The following is a 20,476-nucleotide window of genomic DNA, read 5'->3' as shown; positions in this document are numbered from 1 at the left end:
CAAATATGGTCAGTTTTGGTTGTTGCGGTCAAATATTTTGGTTATACAAGCCAGTCTGAGATATGAAAACTACTGATTTCGTGACGATTAAAAAGAAGACATACTGGTACTCTTAATTGATACAGAAAAAGAAACAGTAGTAATGTTGGCATTCTGAATTATAGCCGACCATAAACATGATAAATGTTAGTAACTGTACACTTATATTGCTTTCATTTATCCTAATTATTTTATTCAATCTATGTACTATGCGTTATTGTCATTGTTAAACGATTTTATCTGATAACCATGTTTTAAAGATTAATGCTACATTTTCAAACAGATCAGAATTTAAATATTTTATATAAAATATATACGACGTGAATAATTTGATATTTATTGAAATATATATTCAATGCACGTTAGCAGTGTACCCAATATCGTTTTTGATTTATTAAAAGGCAGATCACGGAGAAATTTGTATAACAAGCAAAGTTTCATGCGTACTTTAATTACAAATGTGTTTAATCTGTATTGTTTATATCAAGAAACAAAGACATTTAGAAATATTTTATAAATCGACGTAGAGCGGTCCTGGTTACAAGATAACTTAGTGTTGAACAGACCAGCCAAAAATAAACTTGAGATCAGGTCTGTTTCGATCGAAGTTGTCAAAATCAAAGTTAACTTATTGCAGGACTAGTTTCGAAGTTAACTTTTAATAGTAGCGAACCTGTATAAAGTTAACTTTTTCGGCAGTCATAAAAACAGTCTTAGGACCAAGTCCGCTTTTCAAGTTAACTTGATTGTGGTCCAGGACTGGTCAGAGCAGTCCTAAATCCTGTCGCAGGTTAACTTTGATCAGTCAAAATGACTGGTTAGCAAGTTAACTTGTTGTACAGGTTAGGACTGCACCCATCTGTAGCTCGAAAGTGATTCTTATTCTTACCAAAAACTTTGTTGATATTTACTGGTGTCAGTTTGAAGCCAATCAAGCATTACTAGAATTAATGGAGCCTAATCAGAAAATGAAATGTATAATAAGTAATATAGCAAAAATACCGAACTCCAAAGAAAATTCAAAACAGAAAGTCCTTTATCAAATGGCAAAATCAAAAGCTCAAACACATCAAAAGAATGGAAAACAACTGTCATATTCCTGACTTGGTAAGAAAATGTAGAAAATGGTGGTTTAAACTTGGTTTTATAGCTAGCTAAACCTCTCACTTGTATGACAGTCGCATATAATTCTATTATGTTGACAACAATATGAGAGCAAAACAAACAGACATATATCTTTTCCTGGATCTTGATATCTATATCTTTAACGGGAAGCTTAATACCAAAATTTTCGAGATGAGTTTTCATTTCCTATTGTTAACATTCCATTTTTAGATGGTGACGTTCCCTTGTCACCATCTTATGGTGTTTATATATCTCAACTTGTTCGATTCGCTCGTGTATGTAACAACGTTTTTGATTTTAACGAGAGAAATCTCTTTACTACTGAAAAATTATTGCACCAGGGTTTTCGATATCACGAACTAGTCAAAACATTTACTAAATTTTACCATCGGTACAAGGACATCATTCGTAAATATAAATCAACATGCAGACATCTTATACGTTCAGGTATTTCACATCCAATCTTTTATGGTAATATTCTATACAAAGCACAAAAATGTCGTCATTCGCCTCAAAAGCTAACCAAAACTTTAAACAGACTTATTCAGGAAGGATATAGTTACGATACTGTTGTCAGGTCATTAAAGATGGCATATTTTGGAATTAATATTGATTCACTCATAGGGTCTTTGCATCGGAAATAAACACATTTTTTCTAAAATCAGTTGTTGGCATGATACGGGTTATGTTCTTCTCATATATTTTATGATGGTATGATACTAAACCCCTAACGGGAGGGATTGTCCTTGGTTTTCATATGATGAAGACATAATCTTTCAATCAGTTTAATTGAGGTCTGGAGCTGGCATGTCAGTAACTGCTAGTAGTCCTTTGTTAATTTATGTATCATTGTCATTTTGCTTAGTTTCTTCTGCTACCTATTTTGATATCGGACTTCTTTTAAATTGAGTTTTACTGTGCGAAATGCTGTGTGTTTGTTTATTCTACATTGGCTAGAGGTATAGAGGGAGGGTTGAGATCTCACAAAACATGTTTTACTCCGCCGCATGTATGCGCCTGTCCCAAGTCATGAGCCTCTGGCTTTTTTTTAGTGTTGTGAGTTTTTTTTTAATTTAGTTCATTTATATGTATCGGAGTTTAGTGTAACGTCCATTTTCACTGAACTAGTACACATTTTGTTTAGGGGCCATGCGAGATATATAAACAAGTCCAAACAGTCATTCTGACAATTAAAAAAGTCAGGAAACTTGAGTTGTATCAAAAGATACGAGAAAAAAAGTAAATCTGTCTTGCCATGGTACGTATATATATTGCAATATTTTTTTATTAAACAAGTGATTTGTTCTTATGTTTTGCTCTTATGCCATTTTCCAAGGTTAAGGGATAGTTGATCGCGCAGAAACATTCTGTATGTGCCTGTTCCAAGTCATTAACCTGTAATTCAGTGATTGTCGTTGATTGCTCTCTACAGTATTTGTTTTGGTGTATAACTTTATCATGGTTTTCCCGTTTAAATTAATCCACATTTTTTATAACGGGGACTTCAGTAACTTTCTATACGATGCCGTATATATTTTGATATTTTTTTAAGGCTGTCCGGTGTCAATTGACAGTCGTAGTTATCTTTGATATTTACCTTCAAATTGATCAAATAATGCAGTAGCCATTGTCTGTAGGACGGTCTGAGTTATCTCTATAAACGATCCTAGGTGTCTCCAAAAACCCAAGTTGTGGTTTATATAGACGTTCCAAGTTGTGTTCGGGTCGTACGAAAACGTTTCCTGAGTTGTTTTTTACTAGGCGTGACTATGTTTTCGTTTTAAAGTTAGAGAAGGTACCGGTAGGCCGTGAAAAGCGGCATTATACATTGTTTACGGAATAGCCTCAAATCCCCATATGTCTGAAAAAAAAAGTTTAGCTTAAATGAATGTATCTGTTGTGGTAAATGTCGATAGATAGTAATGTAGTAGTATTGGATCCGATTCCCACGGAGAATAATCGTCCGTGAAAATCGGACCAAGATTTTACCTAACCGTTTGTATTTTTCGTGTTATTGCTTCCCGGGATTCAGATCCCACCGCGGATTTCGGATCGGGATACTCAGCGATATCTATAATAATCAATTTTATTCGCATGTCCCATTAGTAATTTTTTTGTAAGATTTATTACTTTAAAGGGACTTAAAATCAACTTTCATTTTCATACTAAAAAAGGTAATCTATGTTTTACGTAAGTAGTTTTCAAGGACATAATGCCTCAAAATGATAAACCTGACAATACAAAGTAAAACTCAAGCGAATACCCCGAAAAGTAAATTTGAAAATAGGTCAAAATTGTTATGTTTTTCGTAAGCTCATCCCAATCATTTGACCTGTTCCTAAAAATGATCCAGCAATAAAAAAGTAGTTTGTCTGTAGACGTCAAACATGTGAGCAACTAAGACTATTCCTAACTAAACTAACCTAAAGATTTATAAATATACATTTTCTCCATCACAATAAAAATAGTCAAAACAATGCTGCTGGGAGAAATCCAGGGCAATTTCAGTCGTATGCATTTTTGCTGACTTCCTTACCGACAAACATGCTTTTCCGCGGGGACTCTGGCTTCCTCCAACAATAAAAACTGACCGCCACGAAATAGCACAATAGTGTTGAAAGAGGCGTTAAACACCAATTAATCAATCATTTGTGCTGACAAATATAAGCGTATTATCGTAGTTTTTCACCTTTGAATTTTAAACATTTTTACATCCGAGTTTTTTTATAGCTTACTATAAGGTATGAGTTTGCAGATATATTGTTAAAAACCGGTCGGTGGCCTAAAGTTGTTAACATCCTTCACCTTTGGTCTTTCGTGGATAGTTGTCTTAGCAAATTTATCACATCTTTGTAGTTTTTTTTTATATTTTTCTATGGTCAATGAATATTTTTATAGACCATCGAAACGATATTCTGTATCATTATACTTAAGATAACTTAAGATTAGTAATTTTTTCCTTTTACAGATAAACAAAGTTAGGTTTTGCAACTGAAAAAGACTTTCTGTTTGATAGTATACATGTTATAACTGATAAAACTGAAGATGCCATTGTACCATGACTTTCAAATTTGAACTTGAATATTGCATTTGAAAACGATATGCAATTAATCGCAGATTCTGTAGAAGGCTTTGACAAACGTTTAACTGAGGAACACATCATAATTCATAATGTTTTGGAAAACATGATCGCCATCTTGAAAAACAAGTCATCTCGTGGAAAGATCGAATCAAGGGAATATCTAGAAAATATACAAAGGCGCGATCCCAGAAACTTAAATGCATTAGCAGATATAGAACAACTCAGTCGTACCCTACATAGAATTACAGAAGCCGACCAGTATAAGGCAAGACTAGAAAATATCTTGCAAGATCAAACTGCTAATGATCTGTGCACAAAATCAATATGCCTAATGGAACAAAGATACATGTAATATATGCAATTTCGAATGAAGAATCTGCAAAAATCGAACACATTTCTAGAAATAGGCTTTCTGAAAGCTATTGGATCTTAATATCAGAGCATAAAAAGCGAACAGGGCGAAGGAAACATTACTTACAAAGATGCGTGTATCACAATAAAACAAGCATTGAGCAATTTGCAATTAGCCATTGAATGTAAACCCCAAAGTGAATTGCTCACTAGAAGAATAACAGCTCTTGAGAAATTCGAGCAGGCCAAAGGTTTGTTCGACGTTACAAATGAGAACAGTATTTGGACTTTTTACATAGGTGTAACACTCATTAGAAAATACGGTTCCATTAAAGAATTTAGTTACGAAGATGGCAGAGATAGATTTCAAGAAAAGAAAGACGTCACTTTAAAGGCAACGGAAATATTTTGTAAAATTAGAACAAATAAAAGTACAACGAATGAAAATCCTATTATATACCAAGCAAGGTCATATGCACTTATTGGACACATTCTTATCCGTCGAAAGAACTATTGTCTGACTTCTGAAGAAAACTATACTTTTACCAGTGATGAGCTCTTTCAAGTTCTTATGAATAATCCTAGTTCAGCATTTGAGAGAGCACAAGTAATGAATAGAAGTGACACATTTATTCTGAATCGTTATGGAAGAGCATTATGGAATTGATCAGAACAGCATCGTGCATCAAAAGATAAAAAAATTTTTCTCCACAAAGCTCAACGTTTAATAACAAGTTCTTTAAATCAAAGTTCTTTAAACTGGTTTGGTTATAACACCAGAATGTCTGTCAGAATAGACCTCGGACATGTGTATTTTGGATATTTTAAATCAAAAGCACGAAACCTTTTTCGAACCTGCAGCTATCGATGGTTACCAATGCTTTATTTCAAAAGGAACACCCAGATCAATATGCCAACTTGTAGAAATTTGTCAGTTTTTATGAAAGTTTCCCGACATACGGGAATATGGATTTAAATACGTAAAAGGACACCAAAAAAGGTATTTACTCAATGCTTTAGATAACCTAACTTTTGGGCTCCAACAAGGAGGTCCTACTAACTACTTCCTTGCATATCATATGGGAACGGAATTATATTAATTAGAGGAGATAAAATCTGCTGTTGACTGGATGAAAATACTAAATCAAATATTTCTCTAAAGCTTGCATGTCGATACATGATAAGAAGATATATGAACGAGGTAAATGACCAACCCAACGTAGTTTATCAATTGAAAGAGTTCGTGTTTACAATGACGAAAGGGAAAGAAAAATAGGAAAAGATCAAATATGTATATACATTTATTTTCAAACACGAGAGAGAGGCTTTCATGAGAGTAATTGCGGACATTTTCAAGATACCACACATATTAGACGGCCCCAGGGTAAAGTTGATTACAGAGTGCGTACAAACTTGTACTCTTTCACTGACTAATGACATAGAGAATTCAGACATTTTCCAAGAAAATATTAGAGCAGTCCCAGACCTTAAACTTATGGAAGACATTGAGCCACAGTAACAGGAAATGTCTCAATTAAATTCAGTTCCAGTAGGACAAGAAAACAAACATTCATCAGAGGGATTTGTTTATGAATTCTTCGTCTCTCAAAGTCATTAAGAAGACGACTGTGTCCTGAGTCGATATGTAGCTGATTTAAAATCTGCTTGTACAGAGGACGACTAGGTCCTTAGAGGTAAGAACTGTTTAAAGTTACATTGAATGTGTAGATAGATGACGTATCGAAATTTTCTTTTGAGCATAAGGATGCCTTACTAACGAAAACAAAAGCACTTTTTAAATTTTTTGTAACCAAGCGCCCTCAAGGAGTTAACCTGCACCAGCTACGTTTAAGTTTATTATTTTAAGCCAAAGATGTAGAAATAGTTGAATACGTAAGGAAATATTTTATCAAAGTGGACCTAAAAGGAAAAGAAAGATTCACTTGAAGTAAACTTTTCAAGAGGGAGTAGGAATCTTAGTTCTTGGATAATTTGTAAAAATTTTCAACAAATAATTTATAAACAGTATGTTATACATAATGACCACTGAGCTGATAAAACCCCTCTAGGGCGAATTGTCCACTAGCTATGCAGTAATAGAATATTAAAATAGGGATAAACAAATATGATATTGTTTTATGCAAACCTTCATAAATGTAAGAAGTTTGTCTTAAAGTTATGACAAGCACTAACATGCTTAAGTGACAAATAAGAAAAGGAAATTGTTCCTTTTAACGTGGATTGTATCAATAATCAGGCTTATTCCTCCACTGTAAAAAAAAAAAAAATGCTACTTATTTTTTTTTTCTTTTAGGTTGTATAGCAAATCGAGATTTTGAACCTGGTAAAATCATATTCGAAAATATTGAAAATTCTCTCAGGAAAAGTTCAAATATCATATTGGTTATAACAAATAATTTTGTTAACAACTACTGAGGGAGTTTGAAACCTGTCAAGCATTACTTGAGTCAATGGAATCTAGAAAAGACTGTATCATTCCACTTTATCAGGAAGAGTGTAATATTCCAGGCAAATTGAGACATATAACATACGCTGATTTTACTAGTGATGATGAATATATTTTTGAAATTATGAAACTGAAAAGAGCCCTTCTGCCTGAATGATTCTTAGATTAGACTTTGATTTATTTTTTTTCAGATCTAGGCAATAATAAAAGAAATTGAACTTAATTATGTTTTATAAATAATTTGTCATCTTGTTTAAGGGCAAACGATGCGTGTAAGATTAAATATGAATGAAATATACCAGTATGAGTATTTATATACATTGCATGTCAAAATATAAATGCACAAACATATAGAAAACAAAGCAGTATATGACACAACAAAGAAAATGCATCTAGAAATTATAGGTTATGTTATCTTTGCAAAGCATAAGCTGCATATCATGTACTCATGTCATGTTATATTTTAAATTAAGAAAGAAAGAAATTATGACCACATCATTGTACTTTTGGTTTAAATGCATTTACATTTAAACACTAAATGAGCTCAAGTTATCATAGTTTTTCGAAAATGTGTAGTCGAAATAATAAATATGAGGGTCAACCTTTCTGGTTAGGCTATACTTTGATATTTGATGTTGGTATTGTTTACAAGTGATCTAATAGCATGGCACTGTGTATATGAAAAGAACACTTAATTAAATCTGATATATTATATGTAAACATGTAATTTATTGTTAATGAAAAATGAAATTCATTCATTCTAAATGGAGTAACTCCACGAAAGTCGATATAATAGGTTATCTTGTTATGCATGCCCATGTGGTCATATCCTGAGATGCGTGTCAGAGAAATAAAACTTGACAAAATGTTAGGTTCATGATTGCGTCACGCTCGATACTAAATGTTGAGACATCAAGACATGTCGATGTTGATGTAGTTTGTAATGCATTCAATAGAACAATTGAAATGTTGATTTCAGTCGTAGTAAATAATAAAGAACAGATGACTAGGATATTTTTCACTTTACATCGACTCCTTGACTTGATACTACTGTTAGAAATATGTTATACCATTATAACAGCGAATCAAAATATTTCATGGATACTTCCCGTCAAAAAGTATATTCTACAAACGAAATACATAAGAGGTAACACTATTTTCGAGTGCATGACGAGTGATACATTTGTAGCAGTACAGTATAGACGCTTACCCTTTTGTTACCCGGACTAAATCATTTTTGAGTTCATGAGATTCCCTCAGGTTTTGTTTGTTACCTTGATTAGTATTTTCTAAACTGATTTATGAGATTTGAACAAATGTTACCGAAGTTTACTAGCAAAAGGACACGGAGTGGCTATCCTTAATTATGAATATCTCCCCTTTATTATTGAATTTGATGATTAACAAACGAAAAATAAACGTCAAGGCTGATATATCGACAGTTCTGACCAGATATTAGGGCGATGTAGAAATATTCATAAAGAAACTTTAATGTCCATCATTTAGATTTCAGATCGTCAAAGTATGTTTTGGATTATCGAATTGTTACCAAAACGTTCAATCAACAATCAAATAAAGAACGCACGGGAAGTTTACCATTCAACAATATTGATTTTTATTGCATTTTGAAAAGACACATATTACTAAATTCATCGCTAGTTGCATTTTTTTAATCCTTTTTGAGATTAAAAAAAAACGATATAGGATGACTGTTAAATTGACGACTATCCGCCAAAGTCCAAAGAACGTAAATTAAAGCAGCTACATGTCACTGTACGGCATTTGACGATGAGTAAAACCCTTTTAATATAGTAAGTTATAGAATAATTTGGCATGACAAACTTTGAAAAAATTCAAACAAAAGAATAAACGACCTGATTTATGCTAAATCATTATCAAAAACTAATATGGCAGACAGCCACCAACCAACAACCACAGGCTCTTCATTTTGGACATGACTTTGGAATTAATATTGAGAGATTTGTGAGCGCTCTAACCCCCCTTACCTTGGGCAATGGGTTAAAAGCACAACATTAGAACAGTAAATTTTACTTGGAGAGAACGTGACTCATCGGATCGACATAAAGCCCCCCCCCCCCCCCCAAAAAAAAAAATAATAATTAAGAAACAAATCATTATCAGTTTTAAATGTGTAAATTTTATACAAATTAAACATTCATAGCATGAATACATATAATCATTACTCTTGGGGGGAAATCGAAATTTGAAAAAAGAAACAAAAAAACTTTGTCATTTCACTATACGGATATTTCCGATGTAAGTGTATGTGAAGGATTACAATTCACCCATAGTACATGTGAGGTAAGGCTGATGGTGACGAGGCCTTACACCCACTTGCACCGGAAACTACCGATAGTGAAATAGAGTTTTGATATATAATCATGTTTGTTTGTATCGTAAGATAATAGTTTTGTCTTTGTGGACACTATATATAATGAATTTTGGTTTAAATATCTATCAAAACGTATCGTTTATGGATACAAAGTAAAATATGCCATTGTGCATTTCAAATCCCATAGTATTTACAATGTACTCGTTGATTTTGGAAAAAGAAGACAATGTTTATTAACCTAAACTTATCGACTATTTAGTCATTTTCTATTCTTAAACAAAAAAGGAGGCTAAAATACAAATAATATCATCATGGTCAATAAAGGGACATAATCCAATATATATACTGTTTTTCATATATCATTTTATTGGTTTTTTTTTCGTTTTTGTGTTTTAAACTAGTGGTAGTTTTTATGTCCTTTTATTTTAAGATTAATTGATTTCTTAGTACATTGTATCATCTCATTGCAGAATGATGTAAAATATAATCTCGTTGTTGTCAAAAACCATTACTAGTACTTTTGTAAAGTGAAATTTTTTCACCGAATGTTTGTAGAGGAATCGCACGAAATAAAACCATGGTATCTTTGGCGTGGGTTTTTAGTCAATACAAAATTTAGTTTTTTTGTTTTAATATTGATTCTTTGTAACAAGCTCATATTTTTCAAAAGAATATGCTAAAAATATGTTTTCAACTTTAATTCCTCGCTTGATAAAAACATTACATATAGTTATTGTGTGTATGTTCGAGGAAACGGAACTAAGTACGCAGCTGATAAAATCTTTATCATTGTTGAAATAAGTGAGGTCACTTCACAATTTTCACTAATTATTGATAAAGAAATTAAAATATAAATATATGAGTTCAACTGAGTTTTTACTATTGCAAACAAGTGAAAATTGGTTATCTCTCTTTAAACAGTGATTTCCGAATTTTAAAAAAGTCTCGAATAGTGTCAGCAAATTGTACCATGCATAACATGATATGATACATTTGAAAGAATAAGAATAATAAGGAAACGTATTGATATAATCAATATAAAAGGCTACCATAATAGAACAACAAAGGATATGGGGTATCCATTCATGACACAAAATCAGTACATTGTGATTTTCAACGCATACACATTTAGTATTCACTTTGCTTAAATTCCAAATCCGTGAATAAAGTTGCAAAGAAACAATCAGTTATTCGTTGGCTAGCCCGTGCGGAAACGCTCGTGATTGAAAAATGCATTTCCTAAATATGTACTCAGTTGAAACCACCTGCATTTCTCTTTAAATTTACAAATGTTACACACGAAAATTGTTAATTTAATGAACCTTTTAAATGCCTGAAAACAACTTTATTTTAATGTGATTCATTAATGCAGAAAAATCTCTACATTTAAATTAAAATATAATAACAAGTATGTGTTTCTCTCCTTTTTATCTCGATAGTTTTGTCATTATGCATGGTCGAATCAGTCTTTGCATTTTTAAAACAAGTTCTATACATGAAACAATTAAAGAATGTATATCTTCATACATACCTTGTCAGATCGTTATGGTTATGTCGTCGGGTTACTGTATCATGTTCAGATTATAGCCAATACTGTGGGTAGTGTATTAATTGCATTTTTTTCTTACACCTTCCCCATTCATTTCTTCGGGTTTTATGCATCAAATTGCAAGAACGGGAAATGAAATTACACTGTAAAACTGTAAAACATTCAGGACATGAATTTAAGGTAAAGTAGTGATTTGATCCAGTTGAAAAAGGAAAAATAGTTTGCCTGATGCTGTCAAACTGAATTCATTCAAAACCCCATCATATCAAACTGTCTATATATTGAGTTAGAGCTGATGAATTTTCTACAACTGTATTTAGTTTAGTTCCAAAAGTGGTACACTTCATTGTAAATATCATTTTGATAAACCGCAGGTGGGATCTTTAATTTTGCTTTTATTATTCAAAATAAATGCCCTACAAAACAAATATGTTCTTGAAACTATACAGATGCACATTAATATTGGGAGGGAATTTTTATTTCGGAAAAAAAAGTATTGGGAGGGAATTTTTATTTCGGAAAAAAAAGTTTTATTTCACACTTCGGATATTTCCGATGTAAGAGAATGTGAAGGATTACAGTTCACCCATTACTACACGCTAAGTAAGGTTGATGGTGACGAGGCCTTACATCCACTTGCACAAGAAACTACCGATAGTGAAATAGGGTTTGATATATAATCATATCATCTAGGTTTGTTATATAGATTAGCTGGTTTATATATCTACCAAACATGTATCGTTTATTTGTTCAAAGTAAAATATGTCATTGTGAATTTCAAATTCTATTGCATTCACATTGTATTTGTTGTTTTGTACAACAAAGCACTGCTTATTAATTTAAACTTATCGATTATTTATTGGTTTTTTTCTTTCCTAAAACTAAAAAGGAGGCTTTAAACACAAACAAATGTTTAGTGTTAAAGAAACATAACCCAACATTTTATTTGTTATATCATTGTTTTAGATTTTTTTTCTCAATTTTACATATTACAAAATTTTGGAGCAACTGAGATCACCGCCAGTTTTTGGAGGGGTTCGTGTTGCTCAGTCTTTAGTTTTCTATGTTGTGTTTTGTGTAATATTGTATGTCTGTTGGTCTTTTTCTTTTTAACCATGGCGATGTCAGTAAGACTTCGACTTATGAGTTTGAATGTCCTTTTGGTATCTTTCGCCTCTCTTTTAGATAAAGGAATATACTTCCTCACGCAAAGCTCTGATTCCTTGTCCGACTTTGACTATACGTTTTGACATTTTTGGTTTATAAGCTCTTCCTTTTTTTAATAAGCTTTTGATATTTAAAATTTTGGCCTCGAGCATCACTGAAGAGACATTTATTGTCGAAATGTGTTTTTAGTGCAGAAAAAAAAGGTACGGTTAATGTTATTGATGTGTTCATATCCTTTCATATTAACACATTTCTCAGTAAATTTTACCACCTTATTTAAGAATTAAATGCTTCTCTTTGTAATTTTATTGGGGTGTAAAACCGTTGACACCAAGCACATACTTTATGAAACGCGGAACACTTTTACGAACATTTAAAATTGCAAAAAGAAGCTTAAATTCTACAACCATGAAATAGCATGTTATAAAAAAAATTGTCGATTGTTTTTTAATGCATTGTTGTGACGTTATCACTAGAAGCATATGCTTCATATGAATGTTAAACTCATTGGAATATAAAATCAAATTTTCTAAGGCAAGGCCTCTCAATTGCCAGCCAAATACGGATTCTTATGAAACATGCCTGTAATGTTAATATTGCAGGATATTTTTTTTTAAAATAATTATAAGTATTATGTTTAGTCAAGTGAAGTCTGATGTTTATTACCACTATTTTTAGACTAATCGATCGAAATTAAAGCCTGGTATTTTTGAGGAGTTTTTACTGCTGCATACAGATGCAAATAGGTTATCCTTCTTTAAACAGTGATTATTTAAATATAAGTCCCGAATAAAGTCAGCAAATTGCACCATGCATAACATGATATATGTTACATTTCAACGACAACTAAATATAACATGGAAACATGCTCTTTTCAATGAGGACACTACCGTGGTGAATTACAAAGCATCCACATTTAATATCTCCTTTGGAAAAATATAACATTTTCGTGGAAAGGGCTGCAATTCTTCTTCCTGCTAGCTTTCATGAAAACTCTTGTTCGATATATATGTATTTCCTTAAATACGCAACGAGTTGAAACCATTTGCATTTTTCTTAAGATTCACATAAAGAATGCAACTTAAAAACGACTTGATTGTAACGTGATTCATAAAGGGAAAAAAATCTAGATTTAAATTATAGTATAATAATAAAAAAGGAGTTTTTCTTTTTTTTTTTTATCTCGACAGTTTTGTCATAATGAATGGATTAACGAGTCCATGTTTAGCTTGCTATGGTTGTGTCGTCACGTCACTGTCTTATTTACAGAATATAATCCCTAATGTGGACAACATATATTACTTGGATTTTTTTTTCATACACATTCCCATCAAATATCTTTAGGTTTTAGGCTTCAAATAACAAGACCGGGAAATTTAATTACATTGTAAAACAATATGTCATGAATTTTCAGGTAAAGTCATGAAAGTAGTGCTTTGGTCCAGTTGAAAAAATTAAAAAAAATAAAATGTCTGGTAATGGCAAAACTGAATTAACGATCCCCTACACAGAAATTGTCTGTATTTTTAATTGGAGATGAAGTTTTCTATAATCTTTATATAGTTTTTCCCAAAAATAGTACACTACACTATTAAAATCTAACTGAGAAATGGTAGACGCAGTATATAAATCTGCATTTTCTACATAAGGAAATGCCTGTGCCAAGTTATGGATATGACAGTTGTTTTCCATTCGTTTGATGTGTTTGAGCTTTTGATTTTGCCATTTAATGAGTGACTTTCCGTTTTGAATTTTCCTTGGAGTTCGGTATTTTTGTTGTTTTACTTTTTATTGTTTAAATGAAATGCCCTACACAATAAATATGTTCTCATGCTATATAGATACACACAAAGGTTGGGTTGAAGTCGTCTTATTTCTGAAAAAAATAATTCTATTTCCCTAAACGAATATTTCCTATGTAAGACAAAATTCTTCGGTTTTCAATTAGGGAATGATGTTTTCTGTAATTTTGTAATAGTTTTTCCCAAAAGCAGTACTACACTATTAAAATCTGACTTAGAAAGCAAAGACGCAGTTTTTAACTCTGCATTTATTGTTAGAAAGAATTACACTACAAAATAAATATGTTCTCGGGCAATACAGATACACACAAATGTTGGGTTGAAATGATTATACTTCTAAAAAAAAATATTTCACTAAACGAATAGTATGTAAAGGCTAACAGTTCACCAATATTACATGTGAGGTAATGTTGATGGTGACGATGCCTTACACTCACTTGCCCCGGAAACTACCGTTAGTGAAATAGGGTTTGATATATATTCATATCATATTGTTTGCAATAAAGATACGTTGGTTAAGATATCACAAAAACGTATCGTTTATGGGTATGAAGTAAGATCTGTCATTGTGTATTTCAAATTCCAGTACATGTGCATTGCATATATGGTTTTGCTTTAAACAAAGCACTGTTAATAATTTGAACTTGTTAAATATTTATGTTTGTCCTATCTTAAAACAAAAACCATGTTTAAAACACAAATCACATTTTGAGAGTTAAAAAAAGGAACATAATCCAAAATGTAGTTTTATTTTTCATATATCATTCACAATTTTATTTGAAATTTGTCTTTTAACTTGAATTCATGATGCATGTCTCTACATCACATAGCTTGTGAAGCGTACCTTTAATAAGTAGTTTACAAAATGACATCATATATATGCATTAGATACGGTACATGATATATTTAATGAGTCTATTCATGAAAATCTATAGAGCAGAGATTTTTTTTTTTTATCAATTGATGCATGTTCAAAAAATTTTCACTTCAAACAATAACGTAAAGCGTCTAGAGAACTTATGTACTTGCCAGCAAAAACAGAAGCCAAAGTAGTGTTATACATTTTCCTCTTCAATACTTCAACATGACAATTAACCATTTTTTTATTCAGTTGAACCTAGTGGAAATTGAAAGAACCATCCAAAAACGGTTATACATTTGTAAATGATTGATTTGCTCTCAGTTTATGCATCAGAGGCGAATTTTTATATTTACTTATTTTTTTCTTTTCTTTTAGGGGGGGGGGGACCGGGGAACAGACTTAGCTGGAGCTATATATATGGTAAATTCATAGACGTTTTTCAAGTGCCACTGCTAAGGTTGCCTTGGTACCCCTATCCTTTTCAAAATCCGTTATTTTTATCAGCATTGATTTTCTGTTCCCGCTTCTCCCACCCTCCTAGTTAACTAAACTTCCCTTTATTTTCGTATCTGTGGAACAGGAAAATATATCTATCAGAAAACGGGATTTTTTTTTGGACATTATATAATTGTAATTGTAGAAAAAAAACATTCAAAATTACTTTTACTTCATATTTTATGTGTATGAGCTTGACGAAACATCCGATTTAGATGTGCTGTTACGGAAACTCTGAATTCAAATTTTGCTGTTTATTGCCGTAGGAGCGTTAGTACGCTCCGTCCATGGTAACTGGTTGCATTTGCATAAATATACCTCATGAATCAAGTGCACCATACCATTCACAAAAGAAAAGACCCCTTCCATATTACCCGTAAAAGTAGGTGTCAACCGTCGGTACCAAGATTTTCCGTGAATCTCTATTATTGGCTATTATCATGTTACACATACAATTTATATTGAATACATGGTGAGGTTGTATTGATCATAATATTAAAGTGAGGAGATGTGGTATGATCGCCAATAAGACACCTACACTTGTATCCACCAGAGTTAAAATGCAGTGGTAGTAAGCAATTATAGGCATTCGTACGGCATTTAACAATGGAAAAAAACCAATACTGTATAGTCGGCTATAAAAGGCCATGACATAAAAAATGTGAAACAATTCAAACTAAAAAACTTAGGCATAATTTATAACAGAACAATTTACAAACAACAAATATAACAGACATGAACAAACGACAACCACTGTCCTACAGGCTCGAGACTTGGGACAGGCACATAAATATTGTGGCGGATTTAAACATGTTTGTGAGCGCTGAACCCTAACCTGGGACAGTAGTGAAACAACAAAACATACGAACAAACTGTAAAAATCAGTCGTTATAAGAATGTTTGCTTACAAAATATTCATTTGAAAATGTGATGTAAAATGCATCATTGGAAAGCATACGAAAGAAAAAAGTACTTAGATTTCGTGTTTTTGGTACAGAGATTTCAAATAGTAAAATATACAGAATGTCCCATCTACTTTTATGATTAGTTCCCTCGCTTTAGCTAAAAGCTTTGAATTATTAAGATTGCATGTGAAATGCTAAAACGCATCGAAAACATAACTTCCCTATAGAATTAAACATGTGTCTCCTCATACAAAGTTTTAAGAAATGTTAATATATAGTCAACGTTTTTCTCACAATGACTTTCTACCTCCATAAGCCTGGAAATGTTATGGCGGGCCATATATATTCTTATCTTTAATTCATTGTTTGATAAAAACATTATATAAATATATTTTTTAAGAGAAATAGGAAATACGTACGAAGCTGATTATATCTTAATCATTGCTGATATAACTGAAGTTATTTCAAAATGTCCACAAATAGTTGACAAGAATTAACAAGTTAGAATATAAATATATGATTTCAACTGAGTTTTTTTTCTGTTGAACACTGGTAAAACTAGCTATATCTCATTAATTAGTTATTTCATTAATACCAGTTACGAAAACTATCAGCAAATTGAACCGTGCATAACATGATATGATATATTTCAACTACTAAGAATAACAAGGAAACGTACTGTAATTCTTGATTAACTTTTACCAGGAAAGCTCAAACCAAACATGTTAAAGTCAAGGAATGTATAAATACTAGAATACGCGCGAGTAGCTTTATGACCAGATGGGACACAAAAGAGTCGCCAAATTCATGCAAGTCCAACTTTGACTGAGGTAATAGGAACCTAAGATTCTTTCGTCAATTGAAGATTTATGACACAACAGTTTTAAGTTGACTGAAGGCATAAAAGTACATTAAGTGATGCTTAATAGCTAGTAGATACATTTGTCTTTTAAAATGCAACTGTCATACAAGGATCGTTATGATGCTATGTGGATAAATTCTTCAGTTTTCAAGCGCGTCATCTTTATATATACAATGGCTTCCATTTTTACGATTGAAAAAATTAGGTGACTTAATGGGAAGATAATTTTGACGAAGTAGAATCCTGATTGTAAAACCAGGTTTAATCCACCATTTTCTACATAAGGAAATGCCTGTACCAAGTCAGGAATATGAAAATTGTTTTCCATTCGGTTGATGTGTTTGAGTTTTTAAGTATGCCATTTGATAAAGGACTTTCTGTTTTGAATTTTCCTTTGAGGTCGGTATTTTTGTTATTTTGTTTTTTTAAATATATCCTACATCTTCGTTTGTTGCTCAATTGTTAAATCAAATGATAAAAAATTACTTGTAGCAATACATACTTACGCTTATTTTCATTGATATGAAACCGACGGTCAATTTTTTTAACAATCATTTGCGATGAAAATATATTTGAAGTTTGGTTGTACCCGTAGAAAACTTATTTCAAACGGGATTGCATATCCTCATTTTTACGGCAATATTGTTTACCGTGCCCGGAAATTTAGAAACGATCCTGGTAAACTTATCGATCCTTTAAATAAACTTATTCTAAAAGGTTACCAATTCAACACTGTAATTAGATCATTAAATATGGTTTATATTGGTACTAATATTGATTTTGTTATCAGTAAATTAAAATCAAACTAAATATTATTGTTATATACATATACACATTCATGGATCTACAATCTGTTGATACCTGTATCTTGGCATTGCACAAGGTCATGTTTTTCTCTGACTGTTTATGACGTCTTTACACTAAATCCATTGGATGTTGGATGTGTACGGATTGATAATTTAGTAACTGCTCTGAGTACTCTCAGATCTGTACTTAGTGTCTTTTTGTTGTTTGGATGTACAAGTTCCCGGCCACGTCCACTTGTATTTGTAGTATTTGTATTTTTATCCATCTGATGAGTTAAGCCTCTTTCAACTGATTTTTATAGTTCGTTCTTATGTTGTACTGTTACACCACTGTCCCAGGTTAGTGAAGGGTTGGGATCCCGCTAACATGTTTAACCTTGCCACATTCTGTATGTATGTGCCTCTCCCAAGTCAGGAGCCTGTAATTCAGTGGTTGTCGTTTGTTTATGTGTTACATATTTGTTTTTCGTTCATTTTTTGTACATACATTAGGCCGTTAGTTTTCTCGTTTGAAATGTTTTACATTGTCATTTCGGGGCCTTTTATAGCTGACTGTGCGATATGGGCTTTGCTAATTGTTGAAGGCCGTACGGTGACCTATAGTTGTTAATTTCTATGTCATTTGGTCTCTTGTGGAGAGTTGTCTCATTGGCAATCATACCACATCTTCTTTTTTATAGTTTACAGCATAAGCGACAAAGAAGTCAGAATTAATTCCAAATACTTGTAAAACTGACATATGGATAGTACAAATTGGTTAACAGTATCTGAGAGAGATATAAGAAGATTTACAATAAGATCCTATTAACGGGTCGTTTGCCAGGGGTCGGTATCAGTCACCTGGAATCTATAAATTATATTAACTAAAGTCTAGTACTAGTTATATTTTTGTTGTGATTATAGGTAGATTTCCCCATTTCATAGGGTATACCCAGTGCGACGATATAATATAGTAATAGCCTCTTGGGGGTAAGATGAGCTCAAAACACATTAGAATATAATAAATCTATAAATCTATACAGGAACCATTAAAGAACCGAAATAATACAACTCAGCATTCATTTGTTTACTTCTATTTTCTAATTTTGCTATCAAAAGTTCTTTGTATGGATTGAATTAGTAATGTCTGCTGAAGTGACGAAAAGTGCAAAGCAATCTTTGCTCGCAAAACTAAAGTACCATGTATATATTTGTAGATCTCAACATGTAAACGACATCAGCTGGGTATTAAACTTAAATGATCACATGAAACAGCATGGATTTTCTGTGTATTCCGCAGAAAAGTTCTTAAATCCAAATATAACTGTTACTCAAAGTATTGAGAAAGCAATGCAGTCATCGCTCAAAATAGTGTGTGTATTATCACCACGCTATCTAGTAAAATGTGTCAACTCGAAACGGAAATAACCTGAAAGTTGGTTTACCAACTGTGCTATCATCACTTGCCAAGCCAATAGTTGCTAAACCCCCGCAGTTTTTTCCAGAGGGGATACTTTATCACGTGTTATAAAACTGTCGTATACGACACAGATTGGGTAAAAAAGGTGACACGCAGCCTTGAAGTTTATGAATAAGGTTTGAAATGTGTTTATCACGAACGAGACTTTATTCAAGGATTAACAAAAATTTAAAACATGGTGTATTTTCTTAAGTGCTAAGGGTAGTGAATTCGGAAAATCATCTTGATGTTGTAACTGAGTTAACAGTCAATATATGTTGTTCTGGAATAGCCAAGATTGATCAAGATAAGTTTGCATTAGCATGTCGATCCATATGTTAAATTTATATCATGTCCAGAAATGATACAAAACTTCGAACAATCAAACCATCGTTAGTTAATGATGAAATATCAATAAACAATATTCCGTCTACTGAGACAGACGAAGCAAATAACTCGGAAGAAGAAGGTAACAATAGAGGGGCAAAAGGAAGGACGAAAAACTGTTGATGCCTTTAAACGTTATCGTCAGTCATTGAAAGTGGCAGATATTCAAAGCAGACTTGTCTGTGCAGGACACCAGAAAAAACAGATAGTTGTTACCAACTACGAAAGAGAGGCGAAGGATACCAAAGGGGTATTCAAACTCATAAGTCGAAAACAAACCGACAACGCCATGGCTAAAAAAGAGAAAGACAAACAGATTAACAACAGTACACAAACAACAGTACACAAAACAACATAGAAAACCAAAGACTAAGAAGCACGAACCCCACCAACCACTGGGGTGATCTCAGGTGCTCCGGATGGATAAGCAGATCCTGCTCCATATTTGGCACCCTTAGTGTTGCTCATGCAAGTACAAAACCCAGTCTTCTAACCAACCATTATATATATATATATATCGAAATCGAGCATGTTACCGTCATTAATCTATCCATTGGTCTATCCAAGAGATGTAGTAACCATGATAATAAAATGTATGTGGCGGCTGGTACGGTACGATTATTGACCTTAGACGGAGAATACATCACTAAAGTCCCCCTTCAAGGTGATCCTATAGCCTTTCTTAGATCAATAATTATTACATTTACGTAAGACAGGCCATAACCTGGCAGTTACTCATAACGGAGATGGCGATGATTTGTTTTCTGTGTTCCAGTTATTGTCACC

Source organism: Mytilus californianus, unplaced genomic scaffold (genome assembly GCF_021869535.1).
Source record: "Mytilus californianus isolate M0D057914Y unplaced genomic scaffold, xbMytCali1.0.p SCAF_1, whole genome shotgun sequence".
Lineage (NCBI taxonomy): Eukaryota > Metazoa > Mollusca > Bivalvia > Mytilida > Mytilidae > Mytilus > Mytilus californianus.
Note: the sequence above shows the minus strand (reverse complement) of the source record.